General features: G+C 41.9%; 1 long non-coding RNA gene across 5 annotated transcripts; it reads left to right on the top strand.

Annotated features, from left to right (window-relative positions):
- The first annotated feature begins 7,842 nt into the window (after nt 1–7,842).
- Nucleotides 7,843–24,702, top strand: LOC308192654. 5 transcript variants are annotated; one of them, XR_013948966.1, is made up of 5 exons: nt 7,843–7,884; nt 12,577–13,060; nt 13,700–16,586; nt 20,906–20,981; nt 22,033–24,702. It is a non-coding gene; the product is annotated as an uncharacterized lncRNA (long non-coding RNA). The 5 variants fall into 5 exon arrangements; XR_013948969.1 differs by lacking the exon at nt 7,843–7,884 and having other exon boundaries at nt 12,002–13,060; nt 13,700–14,229; nt 14,627–16,586; XR_013948967.1 differs by lacking the exon at nt 7,843–7,884 and having other exon boundaries at nt 11,998–13,060.
- The last annotated feature ends 1,728 nt before the right edge of the window (nt 24,703–26,430 follow it).

Genomic DNA, 26,430 nt, shown 5'->3' with positions numbered 1-26,430 from the left:
TTTTCAGTCTAGCAAGGACCTCCCAAAAAATTAATTTAATTCGGAGAAAAATATTGCCCTTTTTCACTCTCCTCCCCTTTGGCACTGTTTTATTTAAGATTTCAGACAAAAAAAAAAAATTCAGTTACTCGCTCAGCTCTGTTGAATACTAGGAGACCTCTGCTACCCAGCAGCACAGTTTTCTGTCAGATGTTTGGCTGGTTATCTAAGGTAAACATCACTGTATTACCAGCTTTTCATATTTAATGCTAGTGTTACATATTTTATTCCAAAAGATTTTTCTTTCCAAAGTACGTGACTAATTTTTAGTTATCCTAAAATCGGTGCATCATTATAGATCTGGCTCTGGGATGGAGCCTGGTAGCCCCCTAAGGATCAAGACCAGCACGGCAGCTTAGAGGAGAAACAGAGATTGTACCCAGGGTCTGCGGGAGGGATCTGACTGAAAACGCCCTAATGAGTTTAACAGTACTTGGAATCAAACCTTCAGTTTCATGTGTTGTCCTATCTCTTACTGACTTGTAACTGTGGGAGAATGATGGATCCCAGAGATGACTTCATTCGGATTTCGATTTTGCTGTATGCACTGCCCCTTCTGTCAGAAGCTCATATAAGCACATCACCCCAGATATGAACGATAATGGGATAATGGGGGCTTGTGGCAAGCCCTGCATCTCCTGTGCTCTCTGCCCTAGGGTGCTATCTGTCCAGAGGGACTTTGGCTGCTCCTGGCCAGGAGAGATGCCTTGCCACAACCTGACAATTTCTGCATTTGGCTTGGCATGTGTTCCCCACATTATTAATGGTGGAACAACTTAAAACTCTTGCTTTCATACTGCCTCTCTGTACAAAGAGGTCCAGCCTGGCTTGTTAGGCATCCTGTTTGTAGGAGATTGGGACATTTCTTTCTCTCCTCCTGTCTGAGAGTGATTCACATATTATTTTTTTTTGTGTTCCTTATGGCACGTTCCTGGCTTCTACCTTCCTTCTGTTAAAAGCCCCTTAAAACACTGCACTAAAACCTCACACATCATATATCTTAGCAAGTCATAATCCTATATGTTTTAGTGTCGTGACTGGCGTCAGCTATTCTTAGTGACCTTGGAAGCTAAATATTAACCAGGATTTAAGACACTGTGAAGTGGAGACTAGATTGAATGGCACCTCTCTAGCCCTTTGGAATTTCAAGGTACCCTACCTGACACAGGTGCAACGGGGGCTGGGACAAAACAGCCTGTTAGGGACCTCACAAGTTCGGGGCACTGTATTCTGAAAACACTGATAAAGCCCCAGGGCGAAGTGCTTTCCTGCATTGGAGTTAAGCTTTTGTTGAATACGAGAGGGTGTTGCTGCATCCTCTGGGGCTAAACATAGGCCTCATGTCCCCCATGTATGCCCGGCATTTAAAGCCTTTTCTCAGTCAGTTGTATATGGTTCAAGCTCTTCGCTCAAGTCTAGCTAGGCCAAGTTGGGCTTCAGGGACAGAAATGCTTACTTACTAGGATCCCCGTGATGTCTAAGGTAAATTTCTTCTTGGTATTTGTTACTGCAACTTGTCTGCCTTACACTGAAACACCCCTACAAAGAGTCGTTACATATCATTCCAGTGTAAAGTAGGGGACATTTAAGGACATGACTTTATGAGGACTTTTTTTTTTTTTTAAAGAGAGCAATGGACTCATTCAAAAGTGTGAGGATGCACACATCCCTTGTAAACTAAAACAATGTAGATAATGTTCACATTCGTCATTTATAACAAATTTTTAATCAAGGTGTGATTATAATACATGATTTTGACTGTTAAAGTGTATTTTGCTATAATGGATAAGAGAAGAAGGCGGTTTGTGCAAAATTACTTAGCATTCAACTCTTTTGTATAAGAGCCTGAGCCAGAAAGTTTTGATCCATACCCCAACTTTCTAAGCAAGGGTTGTTCAAATGTTTCAGTTCAGTCAAGGGAACAGCATCTAAGTCCAGAACTTAGTTTCTGTAAAAGTCAAAGAAAAGTGAAATAGATCAGCTCTGAAGTCCATCCTCATTTCTAGTATTTTTCTGCAGGAGACAAACGATAATGAAGTGGGAAGCTCCCATACATTTTCTCTGGTCGTGAAACCAAGTTCAGAGATTATTATTCAGAGATTATCAGCAGAGTTTATGATATCCCTCAACAGCTCAGTCTTACCTTGGTCTGCTAACTTTTGTAGAGTTGTACTGGAGTTTAGTGTATTTCTGTGAGCTAGGTTAAAAAACACAAAACAATGAAACACTGAAGCGAGACACAGGGAGGGAGTTGCTGGTTACCATTGCTGTCCCAAGTTTTTTCCATGGCTGGTGGAGTTATTTCACCTCTGCTGCACAGTGAGAGCACACAGAGAATCACCTGCCCTTTTTAGCTGATGTGTGGTAGTATTTGTGCCCAATTTGCAGCTTTAGACCTATCAGGTTAAGATAAAGTCAGAAGTCCATTTTTTTCTGTAGACAAACCCTTGGTTTGCTGCATGCAAAAAATCCATCGAGGAGGAAAATTCATTGGACCCTGTTAGGATAAATTAACATGAATATATTTCTCTTGTGTTTATCTACTGTTTGTGTTAGTCTCTTCTGAAAAAAAGAAAAAAAATAAATCAGTGCAATACTTCCCGATGGAGAATTTCTGTACTACAGATTTCCTTTGTCTCTTCTACCAGTTGCATCAGATAAAAATTAAGTGAAACATGACATCCTGACCGTGAGACCAGCAGACAGAAATTTGGCTGGGCCTTCAGTTACACTTCAGTTTCTGCTAAGCATGTCATGAATTGTGGCAGCTGGGGGACATTAGTAAAATAAAATAAAAAAACCCACCAACAAATAAAAACTCTCTACCACAGAAAATTAAAGCTTCTCAGTTCTGCTTTCGACAGAAAAGCCAAGCTGCTAATGGTGTCTTATTTTTATCAGTATTTTTATTTACCTTTGATTTTTTTTTCTTCTGCAAAATAAAGAACATAAAAGTGCTGTTTAAATGTTCTCAGAATGAATGTTTGATTATTGGTATTTATTTTACTTTTCATAAGACACGTTAATTCATAATGACTAACTTCCTTACTGGTTACCATGGCACCAATCTTAAACACATTTAAATGTGAAAATACCATAAATAAGTTCAGTGGGCTTATTTGCATGTGTAAAATTTCTGTAGGAATTTATTTTCACAGCATTTGTTCTTGTGGGTTAGATTTTCAAAAGCAGCACTGAGAGTGTGCTTTTTCCAGCTTTGTTAGCAGTGAAACCCCAACCCTTCTGCCTATCGAGCCTTCCCAAATCCTCCCTTTCTCTGTCATGGCCTCTGCTTTGGCTGCCATCCTGAGGCTCCTCCAGAAGCTCTGGAGAGAAGAAACATACTACTATAATCCTATACTAGTGTGTCATATTATAGATGCTTGTAACTGAACGGCACACCAACCTGCAGCACTGCACCCAAGTCAGAGCCTGTCAGCTATTTCCACAGCAAACCACCCTGCTCAGATGTGGCTGTGCCACTGAGAGCTGCAGGTCCCTCTGGAATTCATTTGAAGCATGTGTGGTTATGTTTTGTTTGACATCGTGACAATTCCCAGTTGCACAAGCGGCCGTAGGATTGCCCTGAAGAAAGATGCTTTCCTACTGGGGAGGACTGCAGTCTCCTTCTACTTTGCTCCATATTTTCCCATAATAAAAAAAAAATCATATGAAAAACTGGCTTTCCCACATGTATAAAAACTACTGAACTCCTATTGCACTCAGGATAATTGTTCTCAACTTGTATTTAATTTTAAAGCTTGCTGCTTCTATTTCAGACCGGAGGGGCTTGTCAACCATTTCCAGTTACAGTAGTTCGCCTAGGAAAAGACAAATTTCTGCTTAGAGACCTCACCTTGCCTGCATGTCTGTACCCATCCACATACACACAGGGCTGAGCACAACAGGACAGTGACATTGTTAAGATGTTTATTTTGTAAGGGTATACAAAACATGGTGCATTTCACTGAGGCAGGTCTCCCTGTGGTCTTGCCAGCAGTTTCACAAGCCACGTGGCTTGAAGGGGCAGTGATTTTCAGGTAAATATGGTGGCATGGAGCTCAAGTCAGATGTTGGCAGTAAAACCATGGGGTCTTCTTTAGGCATGAAGTCAAGCAGAGATCCAACGACCCCTTTTAGTCTTAAAATTAAGGGATTTATATGGAAACATCAAGCTGTCTGCAGTGAAACTGCAAAAGCTTTGCCATGTGTGGGAAGGGCTGAGATACGCCAAGGAGAGAGGCCTGGTCCTTCGGCCTGCCTGCAGCACGGATGTCCATGTCCTGGGTAGAGCAGCCATTGCCCCTAATTCCCTCCCTCAGGGCGTGAATGCTCAGGGTGTCATGAAAAGAAACCACCGGAGGGTCAGGGCTTTTGGACAACGTGTTTTGCTGTAAGAAACCCACTTTTAAAAAAGCCTTGCTCCTTTTCATGGGGCCCCTGAAAAACTGCTGATGCACTCCCATTCATGACTCTGTAGTGTAAATTGGTTCGTCTCTCCCAGAACAATTTTTTTCTTCTCACTGAGATTCAGTTTACTTTTGCCACTAACTCCTGATCCTAAAATGCTGTGGGGAAGGGGAGGGACTACCAATGTGGAAATTCAATGGGATTTTCATTTATAAAACAAGGCTCCTGGGCAGCCACTTTGGAGTGGTGCATGCCAAGCTATGGCCATATTTCATTACAAGTGAGGCTAGATTTTGTTGTAGAAAATGACTCCAAACATCACCAAATAGCTGATGAGGTTCCAGATGTGCCTGTAGGTGCCTGTTTGGAGAGTGCTGCTTCTTGGGCTGCTCTACAGGAGAGGAGGAAGCCTGTCCTACAATAAAAAAGCCTGTTCCAGGAAGCAATGCTTTAACTGTTAGATTACATCTCACAGGAGCCATGAGGACTGATTCTGGCTGCACGAAGGCCTCCCTTGTAGTAATATATCTATTCTGAGCATACACAAGTCTCATTAACATTAATAAACTGGCGCTGAGGGGATTTTATAACATCTCTATGGCTGGCTGTCTCAGTTCCCTGTGGCTGGTTCAGCTTCAGCCAGGGCTCTGCAAGTGTTTTTTAAAGGGACAGATTGGGAAAAGTAATCAAGATGAGGCAGAAGAGGACCAGGGCTTAACGTAGGCATGATAGGTAAAGACAGGGTGTCTTATTGCTGTCTCAGACCCATTTTCTGCCTATCAGATGAACACGGGAGTATTTCTGAGTCCTTGAGTGCCTCTTTCTAGCTACATGTGTGAGGGGTGGGAAGGGGAAGGGTGTGCTGGTGCTGCCTGTTGCCTTGCTTGTATCCCCCACTCTTTGCATCTAACCTAGTGTTGTCCCCTCCTCATAACACGTCTCTGACTCTCAGGCCATGCAACTCTCTCCTCCTGCTCCTGCTGCCTATCTCCATTGCATGCAGCACCCTTCACTCCCTGAGCTCTCTCTGGCTCCGCTCCCAAGGGCTCATACACCGGAGCTCCCATTCCCCTAGAGTTTCTTTTATTTTCCCAGCAGCAGTGGAGTACTATGTTTCCCCTCTTTCTAGGGTGGCTGTGAGCCCCTCAGTTTCTCCCTCCTTTGCTCTTTTTCTCCAGCATGCAAATTCCCCTTGGTCCTTTCCCCTAAAGGCTCAATCTCCTAAACCCCTACAGCAATTTTCACTGCACAACTGGGTAGTTCCTTCCAAAGCCACATTCTGTCCAAATATCGGGCCCATGTGTTCTTGTCCTTTGTATTGGATGCAAGGACCCTTGTTTCTCCTTGGGCTTGCCATCTTTGGCAGCCACTGTTCTTCTGTCACCAGGGCAGCAGCACTATTTGAGAAGCTCTCGGTTTCCTTTGTTTTTACTCTACAAGGAAAATAATGAGCTGGGGGCTTCTGGAGTTTTAAAAATGAAGCTTTACTTAGACACCAGGCTGGCACACAGACTGTCAGCAGCCATCCTATTGTCCTCATGGTTTCAATGTCACCTGTGGCTCCCCAGTCAAAACCTCATTTAGGGACCTGAAAAGTATGTATTGAGTCTGTGCGATAACAAGACAGCCTCGACAAAACAAGTTTGCCTGAGCCAAACTAAGATAGAACTGCTTGTCTCCGACAGTAGTTTCTTAACACAGAGGGAGCTATGAAAATAAGACGGGCCATAACCCTTTCCCAGGTTAGGAGACACAAGTTGCATTAGCTGCAGTTGTATGAGCACTTCTGCTTCTCATTGTTTGGAGTAATATCTGACCCCAAATGTGCTACTCATCCTAGGTGTGGTAAGAAATAAACCAAAAATTTATCAAGGTTTCTCTAGTTAGTTATATTATATTACCTTACACCGCTGCTAGTGGGAGAATCATTGATGAATCATTGACATGAAAATGAAATTGGGGCCTAGAGATGAAGCATGTGTCTGCCAATAGCAGTGCAGGCACCAAAGAGTTTAAAATCTGAACCTTATTCTTCCAGCATGTGGAGGTAGCTGAACATGACCTAGAGGTACTCCACTTTGAATTTAAATTTAGTCACTTTAATCTTGTCATGGAGATTGCAAAATTCTTTGACATAAATAATTTAGAAGGTGAAAAAAAATAAAATAAAAGGAAACAACAAAATTAATGGGAACATTCAGTTTAAATGGAAATTCTGAATAAAATATCTTTGGAAGGTTTATAATTGTCCCGAAGTTTGAGCTATGCAGTCAACTACAGTCAAACTACAGGAACTGGTGGAAATCTCTCCATTTTGTAGGCCACCCCATAGCTGCCTATCCAAGCTGGTACTGGTCAGTACCACAGGAGAGACAGGAGACAGGATTTCCTGATCTCATCCAGTCTGGCTGAATTTCTTTGTAGCAATTTAAAAACATCAAAAATGTAATATATTTTCTGCCAATTCTTTTCCCTTGTCCAAAGTAGAAACCAACTAGGAAAATATGTTTAACATCAGACATACTTTTTCCCTGCATATGAAGAAATCCAGAAGATGAGTGTTTCATTATAAAAATATTTCATACTTAAGAGATACTGTCTGTATGGCCTTGGTTGAGCAGCAGAGTAAACAGTTGCATAAAAGTGAAAGGATTTAAGATGTGTTAAAAGGGAGTTCATTTTAGCTGCAGTGTAACTACAATAACATACCTTTTTTTTTTTTTTTTTCCTTAGCCATGCCAATCTTGTATGAACACTCTCCCTTCCTGTTACTCTTTCACATTGCCTGGATAGGAAATCAAATGGAATGGAGATGGGTGAGACCAGAAAAGTTTCAGATTTTATTGAACTTTGAGGGTTTGTGGATCTAGTGGCTTACAGAGGTATCACTCTTGAGGATTTCGTCTGTAGCTCAGTGGCTAGGAATTGAAGGATGGACCATGTGAACAGACATGAATGAAGAAGAACTACATTTGGCTCTAGTTTTGTCTGTTGTAATGCACGAATAATTTCTAGCCTGAGCTATGTTTATCTGACTTGTGTGTAGAGACCATGGCATTTTCTAAAAGAAATGCAGCTTTGCTGACTCCTGTGCTTGGAAATTACCTTTTTGGTTACTCAAGCCAGAAAGGATAAACAAAGAAAACAGTATTAATAAAACATTAAAAAACAACAACAACAACAACAACAAAGGACACCCAACCCAGCTCTTAATTCAGCACAGGTCAGACAATAAAGTTTATAATCACACACTCCATGCTGCTCTGCACTCAGGGCCAGCAAACTAAACTGGCCAGATTAGTTAATCTTCCTCAGCTTCGTCTTGGGCCCTATAACTACTGCGGCAGGTCATTAACCAGCTGGTGAAGCTCCGGCACATCGTACATTTATTCCCAAACCTTAGCAGCCGTTGTTGAGTCCAGGAGCCTTAAAGAGGTATTTCTGATGTTAGCTGACAGAATGATAATTTATGCTTGCCGTAATTCAAAGGGATTCCAAGGCAACTGTAAACTAATGAAATCTGAATAGCTTTTCCTGAGAATGTTCCTTATTTAATCAGTTGAACAAAGATCAAAATATGCAAAACGGGCAGTTTTTAAAAAATGTTGTCTTTTAGCAAAGAGGAAGATAAATGAGATCGGAGGATAGACGAAAGAAATGTAGAAAAATGTTTGATTAATGCAAAATGTTTATTCTCCCCACAGTTCTTCATTTTTTAACTTTGCTGTTCATCACTGCCAAAAGTAAAAAGCAAAGAATGCAATGTCTAGTAAGTTTGGTAACCTAGCAGAGGTATTGCTTTCAGCCAGGATTTTCTTTTTCTTTCCTTTTTCTTTTTTCACTTTTTTTTTTTTTTAAAAAAAAATCTCAAATGAAAGGATCTCTTTAATCAGATAATTGACTGGCTGGTAATTTTAGCCTTTTGTGACACACCAGTTGGCAGGTACAGTGGTACAGAACCATGAGCCTTTCCCTAAAGCCTTCCCTCCCTCTGGGACACTCACAGACGTGTCTCTGTCTTATCAGTCCCAGGGGATCATTCCCAAACATTTCACAATGAAAATGTGCAGGAGGGCCTTTCCCCCCCCTGAAAAGGAGGGCCAGCTGTCAGAGGTAATGACTGCCTGTGGACACGCAGATGGCACTAGAGGTGCTCCCTGGGTCCATCATACACCTGAAGAAGGCAGTTTCCATTGCACAGCTGTTCCCGTACGGGCGAGCAGGGGGCATGCTCTGCTCCCCATCCTGGGGTTCAGCATCCTTGCCAGGCTGGGGTAGACTTGGTCATGATGGAAACAAATGTCCCCAGAGCATGCCATGTTGATGGAGAAGCAGGCATGCTGCAGTGCATGCAGCACCGGGACCCAGGGGATGTTCCTCTGCAGTTACTGTCTACTCCGTGCTTTTATCCCTCCGTTGCTCATTGCATTCAGTGGCGGCCAGGAGCGAAACGTAACTTGCTGCATGACTGACAGCCCTTAAAGAACCTCAGCAGACCTTGGGCCTTATTTTGAAAGGCCCCTGAAAGAAAAAGGATTGTGTGCTCTCTGAATGCGAGGCCGCTGAACTGCTGCCAACTCCGGGCTGCTCCATTCAAAGGGCTGAGTGAATAAATGAGAATAACATCCTTGGGGACCTCGAGGATCGGTTTACGCTGAAAATCCTCAGCCTTACAAAGGGTCAGAGTCACAAGGTAAATGAAAATGGCTGGGAGGGGACTTTGATGGCCGAAACACTGTAACTGTAGAGGACTTGAAAGAAAACTGTATTTTCAAAAAGTGAGAGAAGGGAGGGAGCAAACAGGGGGTGAGGTGGCGGGGTGGGGGACTTCAGCCTGCAGTCTTGCCAGAGAAGAAAGAGGGGAACGGGAAGAGGTGAAAGCAGCCTCCCCACTCTGTTAATCCACAGCGTTCTCTAAAATATTGCTATTTAGGGTAAAGGCACTGACTGTAGCAAGAGAGAGACTGTCCCTTGCCTCATTACCACCAGGGTATTTCTTCTGCGTACCTGGTAGCTCTCAGGGCATGGAGGGCTTTTAGGGCTGGTATTGAGCAAATAGCACTGGGGTGCAACTGCACTGTGCCTTGAGAAGCTGAAAAGCACAGCACCCGAATGTTAAGATTATTTGGGGGTTTCAGGTGAAAAAAAAATACACATACATTAATGAGGAATGTTTTCAACAGTATTTTGGAAATAGGTTTGCACAGGTTTGGAAGGCAAATGTTGTGCATGTGTGCACTTGCTTTGGGTCTGCTTAAGATTTGCTGTGCAAATGTCAGTAAGTCATATAAAGCCAGATCTGAGTTAACATCTTGAGACCAGCGGGAATTAGACACCTAAACACTTCAGTCTCAAATCTCTGGCTCTCATTGGTCTCATCTCTTTACCTTCTGTTCTCTAAGCAGTTCCATTAATACTGACAGTAGTAGAGTTAAACACATTCCTAAACATGTGCAGGACCAGGATGTAAGTGACTCAGAGCAGCCGCAGTTTCTTATTAGGTGTTTGTATAGTGCCTGGCATCTGGGCCCCATCTCAGTTGGAATTACTGTAATTCAAGCCCTAGTAATTACAAAAATAGGTTAAATACTGAATTATAATAGTTTTCTGTCAGATTCTCTTCTGCTGGTTAAATATTTTTTTAAGTCCTCTAATCCAGGATGCCCAGCTGACAAGTGCATAGTTTTGGTCAGAAGCTGAGTACTGCTTTCCAAACAGCGTTCTTTAACTAAGGGGGAATCTGTCTCCATCAGTGTTTGCAGCTGAGCTCATCTTTACTCTCACACAGCAAAGATGACACCTGTGAGCCACTGAGAGAGTCAGCATTATCTGTCCCCTGATGTGATGTTAGTAAAGACTCTGCTAGTTTTAAATATTTCCCTTATTTAAATATGTATTCTTCTCTGTAATGAAGGATGGGAAAAAAGAATATCCTACTGGAACCAGAGAAATTAAAGCTCGCTGCATTTACACATTCAGGTCAAGATCCATCCTCCATGAAGAGTCTTGTTTTTAACTTCTGCTGGGCTTCACGCTGTTGTATACTCCCCATCTTTGAATTAACCTCTCATTTATGACACTCTTCTGGGGCTACGAATGTTACTACCCCATTCTGGTGCACAAAATAACGGTGGGCAGAGAACATGCACTATCCTATTTTGTGCTCTGAACAATCCTCTTAAGAATTTCTCCTGCCTTGGGGTCTGGGCGGGGAAGGACCTGTCAGTCCCAGAAAGCATCACAGGCTCTTGAGTATCTCTACTGGTGTTTCTCAGGGTGAAAACAAGAGGTTTTAGCCCACCACTGGTATAGGCCAGTGAGTAGCTAGAGCATCCATCTGAAAGCAGAGATATAACCTATTTCAAACAGTTTGGTTTTATGTAATGTGGGTTGCTAATAGAGCTGATAGGACTGCAGAGCTAAGTAAAATGACATCCACAAGGGCAAACACTGGTAGGAGATTTTTGCAAACCAGAAACTTTTGTGGCTTTTCTAAAGCTTTTTCTCCCATGTCAGGTCTGGAAAACAGTATTCATGCCTAAATCCTTGTGCTTGACAGAACAGAGAGATTGCCCATTTGTGATCCAGATCCTGTGTCAACAGTAGTTGCTTCAGGGGGATTCATTTAACCTGTGCCTCAGTTTCATCTTCCTAGTGCAGAAATAGTGGCACTAGTTTAATCCAACATACTATGCAAAAGAGATGCAAATAAACTAGAAATCTTTCTTTGGTAGATAAATTATTAATGGAGGAAGAAATGACTCTTGTTTGTTTTTGTTGTGTTTGTTGTTGTTGTTGTTTTTAAACAAAACTAGGTAGTTTTCAAAAAATGAATCAGGTTTTCTATAGGAATGGGTCTCAAACCCAGGGTTTGGGATCTGTCGTGGATTCTCTGAAGTCCAGTAAGGGGCAAGACCATGCTGCATCTTGCCCAGGCTGTGCACATTACTGGGATTTCCTTTTAGCCTGCCACCTGCCTAAAGCGAGAAACTGTTATCTTTAAGATCTCTACCATCTTTGTCAAATTTAGCTGAAATAGGCCAAAGGCCTCAAAAGAGAGTATCTCTGACAAATATGTGCTTATACATTCACTCACAGACAGAGTGTTAATATAAGGCTTTTTTCCTTAGGAAATCAGGCGGAGAAAGCAGTCTGATACAGAGTGCACTCACTGCTATATACATGCAGTAAAATTCAGTATAGCTGTGAGCATCTATTATACAAATGAACACATATGCACACATGCACATACACATACATTTCTTAAAGCCTACAGGAAACAATTAAGCACAACCAATCATGTAAAGGTAATTGTGTTTGTTTTTCATAAATGTCTTTTAAAAAGGATTCTCTTCAACCAAACATTTGAGAAAAGGACCAAATTGGGATTTATCTCAATTATGTGTGCTGAGAATTATATGATAGGCTTTTCTTCCAGGATAAAAAAAATAAAAAATAAATGGCACATGGAGTTCGTTAAAATTGAGCTAACAGTTTCAATCACATTTCTAATGCTGTGGAACAGTTAACCAGCAATGTGGGTTGGGAATAATTCCATGTGATACCTACTGAAAAATATGTGCTTTTGTTGTCCTTCACCATGATGGGCAAGCAGTCTGTTGTGGAAATGCTTTATTTTTACAAAAAATTGTGCGTAAGGAGAAACATGAAGGAGGAGAAAGGCAAATGAGCAGAATGAATAAACTTGATTAGTCTATACAAAATCTTTCTGTAGATGGTTTCAGATAGGTATGGACAAAGACGTGTATGTTGCTGTTATGGTGGACAGTTCATGGTTCCCTAATTTGGGGGCCATATGGGTCATATTTATTTATAAAGGGCCAACCTCTTTTTAGTTGACAAAAAAGCAGAGTGGCACAATTGAACTTAATACAGTTAGTGCCAACATTTGCTTTGATGTAGTCCTTCTTCCCTCATTTCCTACAATCATTTTTTAAAAACTATACCTTAAGCAGATAGTTTTCAATATTTCAGTTGTCTTCTGTGCATTTGTGCATTTGTGAGTGGGGGACAAGCAGTAGCTGCCCCACATACTGTCCTCTCCACGCTGTGATTTTTCGCTTGCTAATCTTTACAAATGTGGCCCTCCTTACATTGCTTTTCCAGCATTTCCGTGCATTGGCAAGACTTTGGAGTCCCCTGTGAGCAGTTCACGTGGGAGTCAGAGAAGGATTTTTTATCCAGCGCTGTGGATTTAACTTCAGCCTTCAGAGGGCAGCCCAGGGCAGGAGACAGCCCCTCACACCCGAGTGGGCCTACATGTGTTTTGCTGCTACCCGAGCAAGGCCTTGCCAGTCCGGGCAGGGGCGAGCACCCCTCATCTGCCATTTGGCCAGCCCTGAGACCTCCTCGTGGGTGATGCCCGGACCCTCCTGTAATGTTGTGATCCAAGCCATTTCCCAGACAGCGTTATCGATTCATGGTGTTACTCTCCACACGGTGTGGTCGTGCAAGGCGATACCCGAGCGCAGCTCTCGGGTCATGACGGAGACGCGAGGTGACAGTCCATTGTGTGGAGTCCATAGGGAAGGGAAGAAAGGCACCCTTTTGCTGTGCTCTGTGTCTGTGCGATACAAGTTTGCCTGTAGAGGTGGGTACTGTGCTTCTCTTTTAAGAAATGAAAAATAAAAATCACTTCTTCAGTAATTCATGTAAGACCCTTTCTCTCTTGCTTAAGTTTTCATAGGGATTAGTTCTGTTGGTGTGAAACGTGGAGGATGGAGACAGTGAGTTGAGAGTGCCTCCCCCAAACAGCATGTGACTTGTTTTATCTTATTCTAAAACCCAATAAAAGTAGTTTAGATGCATGTTGAAAGACACAGTGGCTTCCAGCGGGCATACTACATAAGCAGTTGGTGTCCTATCTACTTCCCTAATCTTGCTTTTAATTCTCTTTTCCTTCACTTTCTAATATCAACTTTCACATAAGTTTGTATTGCCCCAGGCCTTCTTGTTCCATAGATCAAATCACTTTTAATATGAAGAAGTGAGTTGATTTATAAGGGAAACGTTTCCTTGATGGGCACGAGGGAAAAAAAAAAAGACCAGAGAATTTTCTTGATGATCCATTTCATTTCCTATTTATGGTGCTTACAAGATAACCTCCAAAAATGCCCTGAGAAAATGCCCCTCTGCCTAATTAAGGGATTTCAGTTAAAATAGTGCATTTCCTCCCACTCAGTCTCCCTCACTCAAATTTAGAGTAATCAGGAAACTTTTTTTTCTGCAGGAAAATCTCAACATTTGGGCTTCTGAGCTGGCCAGCCACGGTATGCAATGCGGAGAAAATGCTGGAATGCAGACATTATTATATCACTGTTTTCATCCTGCATTATGAAAGCACCGCAATGTCAGGAGGGAAAGGAAGGTTTTACAATTGGAAGAGTGCAATCTGGGGAAGAAAACCAAGTGTCCTTGAAAGTATCTCCTGGGCTGTATCACATGCACTCATGGATGCCAGCAACTAGGAATGGAATAGCACAAGGGAAACAGGACTGATTTCAAACTACAAAAATGCAAGAGCGCTGCAGTATAAAACTGCTGGGGAAGCACGATAAAAATGCCTGACTGCACACCTAGTTCTAGAAGAGAAGAATGTAGACAACCCCGTAAAGTCTGGACAATTCTCCTAGGAACAGAGGAGTTGCCTTCCTGATCAGACCTGTGTTTCTTTCCAGGCTGAAATCTTGCTCCAGGTCTGACCTCCACCAGATGCTCCAGAAGAAGGCAAAAAAAGAAAGGAAAAAAACCCACCCTCAAGTAAGACATTAAGGGGATAGTTTGCCAATAATGAAAAATTCTGCATAATTGCCCTCTGTAAGTTACTGTCTTACACTCACAGCAGGAAAGCTTAGTTCACTTCTAAAATATTTTTAATATGCAAGGCACACATCTATGCATGCATTTTGTAAGTTAAGTGCTCATGCATGCATATAAAGAGCATATATTCCAATAAAAGCATGCAGAAACAGATTACATAGTTTAAAAGCTGCCTCAGTTCTGTGTGTTAAATAGAAAAAAAAAGCTAAAATTAAAAAGTATGAGGGTGAGACAGGCATTGCCCACATATTTTACGCTGATTCCCATTCTCATTTTGTTCCATTATTCTCCATTTGCTATCCTTCCTCACTTTTTAATCTGGAAACATGCCCCACAGAGGTGAGTATCTGTGTCAGACTTCCCCAGCAGCAGGACAATTATCAGTGGACTAGGATTACAGCCTCAAACGTGCTCACAATTCCTCCAGCGGTCCAGCTCTCATCCTTGGCGTGCGATGCCGATAGTGCTGTGCTCACCCGCTCAGGGAGCCTGCAGCAACCAGCCCGCCAGGCTGCACAAGGAGCCAGCGCCACGCAGCAGAATAAAGCGCATGAGAAAACTCTTTTGATTCATATGCGTCTGCAATACATTTTGTCTACTTTGCTGGCTGGGAGGCCAAATAATGCCTTTTCTTGCAGGATAGCAAAATGAATCATACTTTCTGTCTTAGGAGTAACATTTATGTGTCTCTGGGAATGTGATCCTTATTCTCTCTGTTACAGACGTGAGCCAGATGCTTTCCTGTAGTTCAGATATGTGCAAGATACCTTTCCTTTCCTTTCCTTTCCTTTCCTTTCCTTTCCTTTCCTTTCCTTTCCTTTCCTTTCCTTTCCTTTCCTTTCCTTTCCTTTCCTTTCCTTTCCTTTCCTTTCCTTTCCTTTCCTTTCCTTTCCTTTCCTTTCCTTTCCTTTCCTTTCCTTTCCTTTCCTTTCCTTTCCTTTCCTTTCCTTTCCTTTCCTTTCCTTTCCTTTCCTTTCCTTTCCTTTCCTTTCCTTTCCCACTCACATTTTCTATCTTTCCTTTGCATTATGTGGTTACACAGTCCTTCCCAAACAAAAAGAGCTTGCTCTTTCTTTGTGTGTGTGGAAGGGTGGGGAAAGTTTTTGCACAACTGGAAAAGCTCTTGATTCCACAGTTTAAGTGGGGATTGCTTCCACATTACAATGTCAAGATGTCCTTTAAGTGCCACAGCAGTCCCAAGGGAATGCCTTGTTTTAATAACTACAGACAGGATTATCTTAAAGAGATCTCATTTGTAGAAGTCATAGGCACCTACCACCTGGGAAGCTGCTACAAGTGGGACATACTAAATCATCTGACTAATCTTGAGCTCCATTTCTGCAAAGAAGGGCTGAACACCTAAGGCTGGGGAGAAGCAGGAAGACTGTTGATTGGTTTTGCCACTGAGGCAAGACTTTGCCATCAAGTCTAAGAACAGAGGGAAGGACCACGTGTGAAAGCTGCTGCAGATGAGCAGATGTCTCAACCCATCAGTGGCCTTACTGGTTTCTTTCCTGAGCATAAGGGCAAAGGAGTTTTAGGAAAGGGTCTGAAAACCAGCTGACTTTGTGGATATTTGCAGCCAGCTCTTCCCAATACAGGGAGTCCCACAGACGTGGTTGCTTACGAATGTAACACTTCAACACAGATGGGTGATAGGGGGAGTCTGTCTCTGGGTACTGGCTGGGAGACGAGACTCAGCTGTGAAATGAAGCCTGGTGCCTTATGTTTGACGAGGCAGAGGTGGGGCAAAGAGGGAAGGCTGTAACACAATCAAAACAGCAAGGCTGGGAAATGATCTTCGGATGGCATTCTCAATCGCTGTGAGCAGGAGAAATTGTATTTGTCAAGTAGAGAGGGAAGCCTGTGGCTTCTGTGGTCTACTGTGCTTCATCCAGACCAGGACTGAACAGGCCTTTTAATCTATGCTGTACTCACTTTACTAGACAGATTTATATATTGTATAAGTGTTACAGAAAGGTTCCCGAGCCAGTATTTGTTCTAAATCCTTCCCTTTTCATTTACTTTTTATTGTGCTCACAAGCGACCATTAAAACCAGGATCTCACAGATCTAGTGGATACCTGAACATTACAGCCACATTGTTACAGCTACAGAGGATGTGAGAAAAGAGCAGACTCGTCCAGTTAGCTCATTTCTGTGGCTGCTTAGCACTAAGGCCACGCTGGCAGAGAAGGGCGTCCCTGTGTTCATTTCCTTCACCTGCCTGTGCTCAGTGCTCCCCTCTGCTGTCTACAGAAATTGAGTGGTCTTTGGGTGAGCCAGGGCAGACCACAGGTATGCCTGAGCCGCTGTTAAGTGGCCATTCATAGCATGGTTGTGTGGGCACAAGAGCTGAGTTGGGGAGAGGTGATGGGAGGGTGGATTTATACCGTTTTCCAGAAGTCTGGTCTGTGTTGGGTGGTCTTTCTTCACCTTGATGTTCAACTGGCTTCTGCTTTTAAACACTTTTTATAGTTGTAAATGAAAATGTTGAGATCCCCAAGAGTGTTCTTGTGATGACTCACAGTGACTTTCAAAGTGAGCTGCACTCTGACAGGACAGAATGTATTTGGAAATCTCACTGCTGGTGCTGAGAAAAGCCCTTGATGGGGTAGAAAGCACAGCTTAGCAAATCAAATTATTTGCAGACTGGCATCCTTTCTGCCATATTTCAGCTGGGTGCCCTGTTTGCACCATTGTGTATCCACTCCCACACCACCTATGCTAGGTTAACCCAACACTCTTCCATTCCTCAGCTGCCTTCTAGCGTTCTCTTCTTCTTCTTTCTTTCCTTTTTTTTGTTTGTTTGTTTTTCTGAATCCTTTGTTAATTGTTGGCATTTTTGTAGTATTAAAATACTAAAAAACAAATAGAGATTCATAATCAGAGCTGTAGAGTAACTGTACATGAGAATTTGTGGGTCAGTGTTTTTGTAAACGTGAATTATGGATTGCTGTTTTTTAAATTCTACACCATATTGCACCACAAGCTGTTATTTAATTTGCTCTCCACCAGTATTGTGATAGCATCATTGCTTTTCAAGAATGTTTTTTTGTCTGTTGTTAAATACTTATGCCTACTTATACTCCTACTTTTTCACATGGGTTAGAAGTCTTTACAGAAATGCATTCTCTCTGCCACATCAATGTGTCTGTTAGTAAATTAGTACACCATTCAACCTAAGAAAGGTATTCATGCCCTTTTTGAAAGACAATCAGATATAAAGACGTGTCCAGAGATCAACACTGTACCTGATCTATGTAATGTTTTTTTTTGTTTGTTTGTTTTTTAATGTTATAAAATGCTACATGTAAAAAGTTCAGTAACGGCTAGTGGTACTGAATAACTATCAACAAGGTGAAAGAAGTAGCCTAAAGGGCTCAGGACGGTTGTGAACAAAATCTGGAAGGTAAGAACAAGACAGAAAAAATGAAACCTGGTCTTAAATAATCTGCTTCTCGGGTAATTAATGACATAGATGTAGGTGAACAATAGTAATGCCCAGGCAGAAAAATTAGATATACACCTTTTAATTGTAATAAAGTATCATACAGAAGAAAATATTGATTTAGGATCATCAGCACATTGGCTCAACACCACGGTCGTTCTAAAGAAGAGCCCACAAGCACGCTCAGGGGAATCAACTCCTTCTTACCTTAGGAAGCAAGTGTTACAGTTCCCTTCTGCACCTGCCTGAACAGGACAGGAGTCGTTAGAGGTTTCACTTGAGTCCTCAGATTAAGCTCAACTAGATTGTCTTTTCAGGTCTGGAAGAGTCTGTATGATCAGTGCTGCCTGTGATGCATGGCAAAAATAAGATAATTAAAAACATACTCATGATAAATAAATTAATAGGGTAGATTTATTATGTGCATTATACATGCTTTTTTTTTGAGAAATAGTTGCTCAGTAATTATATTTTAGATGAGAAAAAGAAGTGCATTTAAAATGTATGTGGCTTAAGATAAAATGGGTAAATACACATGTTGTGAAGTGTCCCTGTTGTTTGGAGTTCACTGGCCCCTTATTACACTCATTTGTTCTGCATGGTGAGGGCTGAGTTCCACAGTTTGCTGATGGCAGCTGAGAGCTATTATTGGGCTGCAACATCTGTTTCAACAACAGTGGGTCCCTGGTCAGCAAAACTAATTAAAAAAGAAGTCCAGAGTCAAATACCGTGACCTAGCTGGTGTGTCTATGTGTAAACATGGTAACTACTGGAATAATGAAAACTTTAAAATTCTTAGGATAATTTACAAAAATATGACAAGTGATGAAAAGTCTCAGAACTGTTCTTCATATCACACACTTAGGAACAGCATGGGTGAAGATTAGGATTCCTGCAAACACTTAAGTGAGCAGGGAGCTTTATGCACATGGGCATTAGTAGTCAACTCAGTGAGGCCACTCAGCTGTGCAGCCCCTCTCATCTGAGTGAGTATTTACAGAATTGGATCGCAAGTTTCCTCAATACTCTGCCAGGGTTTTGTTAATTGGTAATAGTAGCTATGAGAGTGCTCGGATGTACATTTAATGACTCTAAACATTCAGAGAATTCTTCCATTTCTCTCTTCTGTCAAGATTTCAGTCATCAAGACACAAGTAACTGGTGCTGGTGAGTTCCAGCACGTTAAATACTTCTCTCTGACCTAGCAAGGAGGAGAGGAGTTGTGTTTATATTGGGCTGATGAAATGAAATGAGATGACTTGTTTGAGGAAAAGGCAGTAGACAAAATATTCAGAAGAGGAATAGGAGGCTGTCAGAGCAGGGGTTGCTTGGTTGTCAAAGTAATGACTGAGTTAACTGCAATGCATCCTTTCTTTTCCTTTCTTTCTTTTTTTTTTTCCTTTTTTTTTTTTCCCTTCAGATTTGCTTATTAATTCCAAACTTTTAAAAACTGAACTGACGTTGAAAAGTGACAAAAATCCTCCCGTATACACATGGATAAAAATGTGAACTGTTTTCTTTTCTAAATATGGGTAGATTTTGTTCTAAAAGTTGTGCTTAAAGGAAGCCTTCTTATAGCATAAACTATATGGTTTGGGTCCAGAAGAGCAAGCAGAGAAAGGAGTGCAATAGATAGTGCATTATGATTTCGCTGCTTTCCAATAGAGCAAATGGGAAGGAGGTGGCAGAGTTTCCTTCCCCATCCCATCCTCAAAATATGGACCATAAGCAAATAACAGAGGTCCTTTTTCCAGCAAACAGAAAACACACAGAAGGAACTGTAGCTCTCAAGGTCACAATTTCTCATCCATGCAGCTCCTAAGGCTGCACTCTCCAGGTATATGGTCCAGCTGCAGTCAAACCCATCATGACTATTAAATGAATATATCGATGATTAACAGTGCCTCAGAGATTTCTCACAGTAAGTCTGTCTATTCATGGTTCTTTTCTTTTTTAAATGTGTTTTGAACATTCCTAGCCAACAGGAAAATTGCTAATGGATTCTTCTGTCTGGTTTTAGAATACAAAAATTTGTTTTTATTTAGCTTTTTCCTGACCAAACCTACGCTCGTCTATGATTTCCCTTACTGTGGAAAAAGAGAATCCTTTCATTTCAGAGGCAACAGAGAGATTGAAATGGTGTAATGAAGACAGTACACCTGTGTAGCCAGTTGTTTTCTGCAATCCATTCTTTCTTCAGAAATGATGGGAAATCAATGTTTCCCTAGAGATTTTTTATTGCCAGTCTCTTTATCTGCCAGAACCTCTTCAGTATCCATCTTAGATGGCTGAGAATTATCTTTACAGGGTGTTGAGATGAATGGTTTGTCAGACCTTCTGCCTGATGATTTTTACATCTTTTTCTAATCTTCTCATTGAATAGTAGGCTAGCAAAAAGTAAAATACATTTAATATACCATTTGGGGCTGTCAAACTTGCTGCAAATCCTAATTCAGTTATGAGACTATGGCTTTGAAAGCAGTGGGAAAATGCCATTAATTTTAATGTCTTATGTCTCTAAAACAATTGATTATTTGTCACATTCAGATTATTTTGTTAAGATGTATATCTTCCCCACAGGCTGACACTATTTTTAAAGTGAAAGAACAATATTTCTATTGCTGCTTTTATTAATGCCACCGACAAAATTTGGATTATCCACTGCTAGTTCTATTTGTTTAATCTACAAATCTTGGTCTTCCCTTTCTGACTAATTTAACTTGCCATTTTGCTATGTATAGCAGATTAGATGACAAAGTGATCGATGCATTGTTCCACATCTCCATGGGCTTTTCCAGAAATTTTTCATCAGCTTATGCAATGTCTTCCTAATGTACCTTCGTTATGCTTCAGATACAGCACCATTCTTTGAGAAATGAGTAATTACATTATTTATCTTTTTACTATTCTGCCAGCAATCACATCCATCAAAAACGGATACTGTAAGTTCATACGGATTCTTAAAAGAACTGAAAGGGATCAAAAAAGACAAAGGAATGGAGAAATCATCAGCATTTATTGTGCTAGAAAAATGTCACAAATTTGAAGCCCTGCTTGTAAATTCACTGCTGTGCCTCAGTTCTAAAGAAAGCCCAGAAAGAAAAACAACATGTATCAAGCTGAACATTTTCATTTTAAATGTAAGACCTTCCCTCTCCTCTAGCAGATGTGGTCACTGGGTTTTTGTCTGTCCCTGGTATAAAGGCTGCTGCTGAATTAAAGAAGAGGTGCTTTCAAGACAGGTAGGTAAATAATACTGTATGGCGACCATATGTTCCTCATTTCTGTTCCATGCTGTGTTGTTTTCACTTCATGCCACTAAGCTTTTGTGGCATGTAATTGGCCTCTGCACAAAGACGGCAGTGAGGCAACTGCAGGGTGTGTGGAGGGACGGTGCGGTGAGGAAGGCAGAGCTTCCTAAAAGAGATATCAGGGATCCTTTGTCAGGGTAAGAGGCTGGTGCTTCACATCACACTTGGTATGTGGTGGGGTACAGGCACCCGTAGACACGATGTGAGTGTGGGCTTGTTTTCCTGGTGTGCTGTTCCTCTGTCATGGGACTGGGACTAGTGCTGGGCTGTAGGCAGAGTGCTCTGGGGCTGGAACAGGGCAAGGGTGCAGGGACAGCTATCACCACCCATGAGGAGGGGTATGGGCAGCAGGAAGACCTGCTCTCCACATTTCTGTCTTAAACATGCCTTTCTCCACCTACTGTCTCTACTTTGGCAGAAGGAGCTTGTCCCTGGACCCTCATCCACAGGAGAGTGACATCCAATTTCTCCCACGCTGCAGAAAAACTTGGAGTCAGCCATGACTATGTTGATCTACTTAGCTTTACTGCATGAAAACTGTAATAATAATAACACTGGTGCAGTGCTGAGCAAGGTTTTCTGCTGCTGCAATCATGAACGTTCTGCCAGCTTTGAAGGAAATAATCTGTTGATGCCAGTTCAGAATCTGGCCTTCTTCTAAAGAAATCAAGTAACAATGAAATCATCAATGCCTCTCTTGACCAACACTGAATTAACATACTTCCTTTTTTTCAAGAATAGCTCGCACTTATCCCAAATTTGAATTGATATTCTAACTGGAAATATATTTCAGTTATTTTTCCTTGCAATCAATTGTTTAAAGAAAAATAATTGTCTTTCCATTGTTTTATTTCCATTGCTTGGTTTATGTTATTCAAATTTCTGCATAGCTGGTGAGTTCACATTCTTTCACACACTGATTACAAAGCTAATCAGCCAGGTGAAATGGGACTGAAATGCTGCCATTTGCTCTGATTTCTAGGAATATAAATAGCAACCACAGCTCTACATCTTGAGCAGAACTATTCTCAGGACGCCTGCTTACATTCACCTGAGAGCCAGCGGGCATCTGGCTGCAAGACTTCGTGGACTCATTTCTAGAAGTTAGACTCAAAGCAGAGAGGACAAGAAAAACATAGCCCAATGGGATCTCTCCTAAATTAGAGCTTTCAGCGTGGGAGATCCAACAGCTCAGGGGAATTGGTAATGGGAAATTGGAGCCATGTACCTTGAGGTTTCCAGTCTGTATCTGATCCAGGCTTCCACTAGCTGGAAGCCTTTAGCATCCAACAGCTCTTCTGTCCTCTCAGTTAAACTCCTAGCTGCCTCAGCCCTATTCCTGGTGGATATGTATCCACAGCACAAGGCTACCTTCACAGCTGACACACAGCTACAGCCTTGCTCACAGCTGTAGCAGAGAGATGAGGTGAGGGCAAGGTGGGGACATAGCTCCTTCCTGCCCTTAGTGGACCCCCATATCAGGGACAAGGCACATAGGCAAAGGGGTGTGGGGAAGGTACCGTTGCTGGAGCATGTGTGTTCAGGAGAGGATTTTGGCTCAGAGAGACCCTGGGCTGCAGGGATACATGAGGAGGGGTGACAAAGGATCAGTAGGAAAGCGCTGAGGAGGGGCAGGGTAGAGTAAGTAGTGCGAAACCAGTGCCTTAATAAGGAAGCCATCTGCGTAGAGTGCATTACACCAGCAGCCAACACCTGTCCCTAAACAGCATTTGTCATGTGAGGATTGAGTACAAGAGGAAGGTGTTTCTGAAGCATAACTATGTAATTTCTATGAAAATCTGTGGGAAGGTGGGGGCTACTCACTGTGTGTACCTTTGCAAATCCCAGCATCCAGTTAAAAAGTGCATACCTAGCTACTTGCGTCCATGTTTTCTCAGGGTGAAAAATTGTTCAGCCTTCGCAATACATCCTGCTTTTCTCCAGCTCTCCAAATAAGAGACAAAACAAAACAAAACAAGCAATATTAGCAGCATTAACAGCAGCTCCAAGGTCACCGTAGCATAGATTTTGCTCTTGAGCTAGAAGTGCCAAAGAAGCAGAATAGCAAAGGGGATGTTATGTATGGCAGGAGGAAGCAAAATAATTAATTGCAGCAGAAGCAGATTTCCCAGAACACACCGACACATTCAATTCAGCCCTCACTTGCTACCGGGGGATGAGTTTTAACTGAACCTCAGGGCTGGCTGCCCAAACTCAGGCAGGTAGTCAGGTAATGTGATCTGTGTGATACCTATCTGAAAGAAAGTATGGGCTGGGTGTGCAGTACCTAAACTAATTACTCCAAAATGATTGCCTGGATTTGGGCCAAGCATTATCTCACTTGTCCTCAGTGCTGCTGCAATGGCATGAGGGGAACAGAAAATGCAGTAACCTGAGACAGAGATAAGAACAAGGGAGAGAGGGAATTGAGAACACTCTTTAGCTGTGAAGGAGATGTTCTGTCTCCACACTGCTCTTTTGTCCCACCTCAACTACAGTGAAGCAACCTTTATATCTTGTCTCCTCCTTTTCAAGTGGGTTGGCTGCCAGAAGCATTATCCACACATACATAGTCTAAACACTGTGAATTAACCTGTCTCTTGTCCTTGCTCTCTGTAGACCTAGACTCATCCTACTTAAGAAGGAAAGTTCAAGATCTGAGAATATTTTTTAAAAGGAAACCACAAGTCTCTGGTCATGACAAAACTCTCGCCTTCATTTTCTCAGCAGGTAACTGGTTGTATAATGAATATAATGCTAGAATCGTGCTGAGATAAAATGGAGAGGTTCTGGTCAAAAAGATCACTGAGCTTAATGAAAATAATTCCCTTTCCTTTGGTAGGTTTAAACCTGCTGCAGAGAATGTATATTTTATTGCAGGTGGAGAAAACTACTCATTGAGTTTCTGGAATAATAGACTAGCATATAGGACCTAGGAATTTAGGACAAAACAAATAAGGTAGAAGTCAAGATTAGTGAACAACAACAACAAAACAACAAGAAAACAAAACCACAACAGCACATCTTTTGTCTTATATATACTGTTATCTGCAGAAAATTGTATTTTTCATATAGGAATTACCAACTCATGCACTGTGTTAAAAATGTTCCTGGACATTGTGGGCTCGTGACCTACCACAGATTTATTTAAGGGGAAGGAAGGTATCTGAGTCTTACTGGCCTTACTTCAGGCCTTTGGACTGAAGTTAATGCATAACAACATGCTGTTAGCAGAAACTGAGGACAGCAGACTTTTAACTGAACTGAAAAGTGAATGGTTAAAATGTTTACCATCTGGAGGTGAGGATAGGACTGCTACTGGAGAGATGCAAAACTATTTTCATTGAAATCCTGCCCCATTGCCATCACAGGGTTTTGTCACTGACATCCTGAAACAAGGGCTTCATACCCTACCACTTGATGTCCTCCAGTTGAATAAACACCCTGCTAAGGGCTGTTCTCTAGTTTATTAAATTGATGCAGGACTTATTGTGTGAAAACCATGACAGACATCAAGTAGGAGGTGAAACAATATAGAAAAGCTATAGCTTTTCCTTCTGTTTGCAGTTTTGTTTTCAGTGACACTTACTTCACATATGTGAATATAATAAATATGAGTATCTTAATAATAAATAAAAACATCAAAAAAGAAGAGGCACGACTGTGAAATCAATAAGCTTATTCTTTACAAGAAAGGACAAATCAGACTGTCATTACATGAATTTAATAATCCATCCCTAAATCATGTAGTCATTGCTTAGAAAGTCAGTAAATGCTCATTTTCAGATCTTGCTCCATAGGGATGTACTCATTCAACTCAAGTTAGATTTGTTTAAACTTATAGAGAAGCACATATCTGGGGAATAGTGCTTCATTGCTGTGTTTATCTGTAGAACAGATAAACCATGACCATTTCTCCATGTCTGCCCAACCTTCTGTGTTGTGTCGGTTGTGAGCTGGGGATGTCAGTGTTAGCTTTGTTTCCCCTCCAGGATGACAGCAGAGGTTCAGCTGTAACCATGAGAGCACAGCTGAGGGTTAGAGGGCAGCACAGTTCCTCTCCTTGAACACTACCAAAGAGCTGTAGCTGAAGTTGATGGTAACATAGATCTTGTTGCTTGACAATTTCCGTTCCCTTGCGTTCCCTTCCCTTGCGTTCCCTTCCCTTGCGTTCCCTTCCCTTGCGTTCCCTTGCGTTCCCTTGCGTTCCCTTGCGTTCCCTTCCCTTCCCTTCCCTTCCCTTCCCTTCCCTTCCCTTCCCTTCCCTTCCCTTCCCTTCCCTTCCCTTCCCTTCCCTTCCCTTCCCTTCCCTTCCCTTCCCTTCCCTTCCCTTCCCTTCCCTTCCCTTCCCTTCCCTTCCCTTCCCTTCCCTTCCCTTCCCTTCCCTTCCCTTCCCTTCCCTTCCCTTCCCTTCCCTTCCCTTCCCTTCCCTTCCCTTCCCTTCCCGTCCCGTCCCGTCCCGTCCCTTCCTCTCTCCCTTATTCTCTCCCTTTCTCCCTTATTCTCTCCTTTCAGCCCTCCTCCCCTTCTTCCTTCTCTCTTTTTCTCTTCTGTCATCTTTGGTGGTCATCTGTATTTATAGACAAAGGGCCCCAATGTGCTGTACATGCCTGCCTTTTTAAAGGAAACCTGCAGCCAAAATTACCTGTGACCTTTCCCAGGAGTACGGGCAGAAACCTCTTCTTGAGTGAGATAAAGAAATTAGAACTTCATTCTTCTGTGGTTTACTCCTAGGAATGCATTTTGGCAAGATGGTAAGAATAAACCAGTTATTGAAAAGGGGATCTGGGAAGTTGACAAGCATGGCTAAGCCCAGCAGGGAAATTTGATGAGGAAATAAGATGCTTTGTAGATCAGTGTGTAGTGATTAGTCTTTTGAATGCTGGGATTATTATATAAGCAAAAAAGGAGGGGGGTACTTATTGTATCTGACAGCCACCACTTATACAGGTATTCTTCCAACTAATGAGAAACATAAAGGTGTATTTGTTTATAAATCTTTAGTGAGACTCCTGCATTTTCCATAGGCCAATTAAATGTGATGGAAAAGTAAAGACAACTTTTTTTTTTCTTTTTTTTTTTCCTCTTCCATATTAGAATTGCTACAGCAAAATCAGGTAGAAGTAAACCCGGCAAATATCCTGCCCTATCAGTGACATGCTGCCTTAAATCCTAGAGTCTATATTCATCTTCAAAGAAACAAACAAACAAATTATATATTTGAAATGCAGGCACCCAGTTTTGTACGCTGTAAACTCATGCTGAGAATAACCAAGGATTCAGAAATACTTGTATGCTAGTACAGCAGATATTATTTGTCATCATGCTATACAGAAGCAGACAGTTTAGGAAAAGCAAATAATAGAAAAATCAATGACAT

Source organism: Anser brachyrhynchus (assembly GCF_964034855.1).
Source record: "Anser brachyrhynchus genome assembly, chromosome: 3".
In the NCBI taxonomy this organism is placed as follows: domain Eukaryota; kingdom Metazoa; phylum Chordata; class Aves; order Anseriformes; family Anatidae; genus Anser; species Anser brachyrhynchus.
Note: the sequence above shows the minus strand (reverse complement) of the source record. Positions and strands in the feature narration are given on the sequence as shown.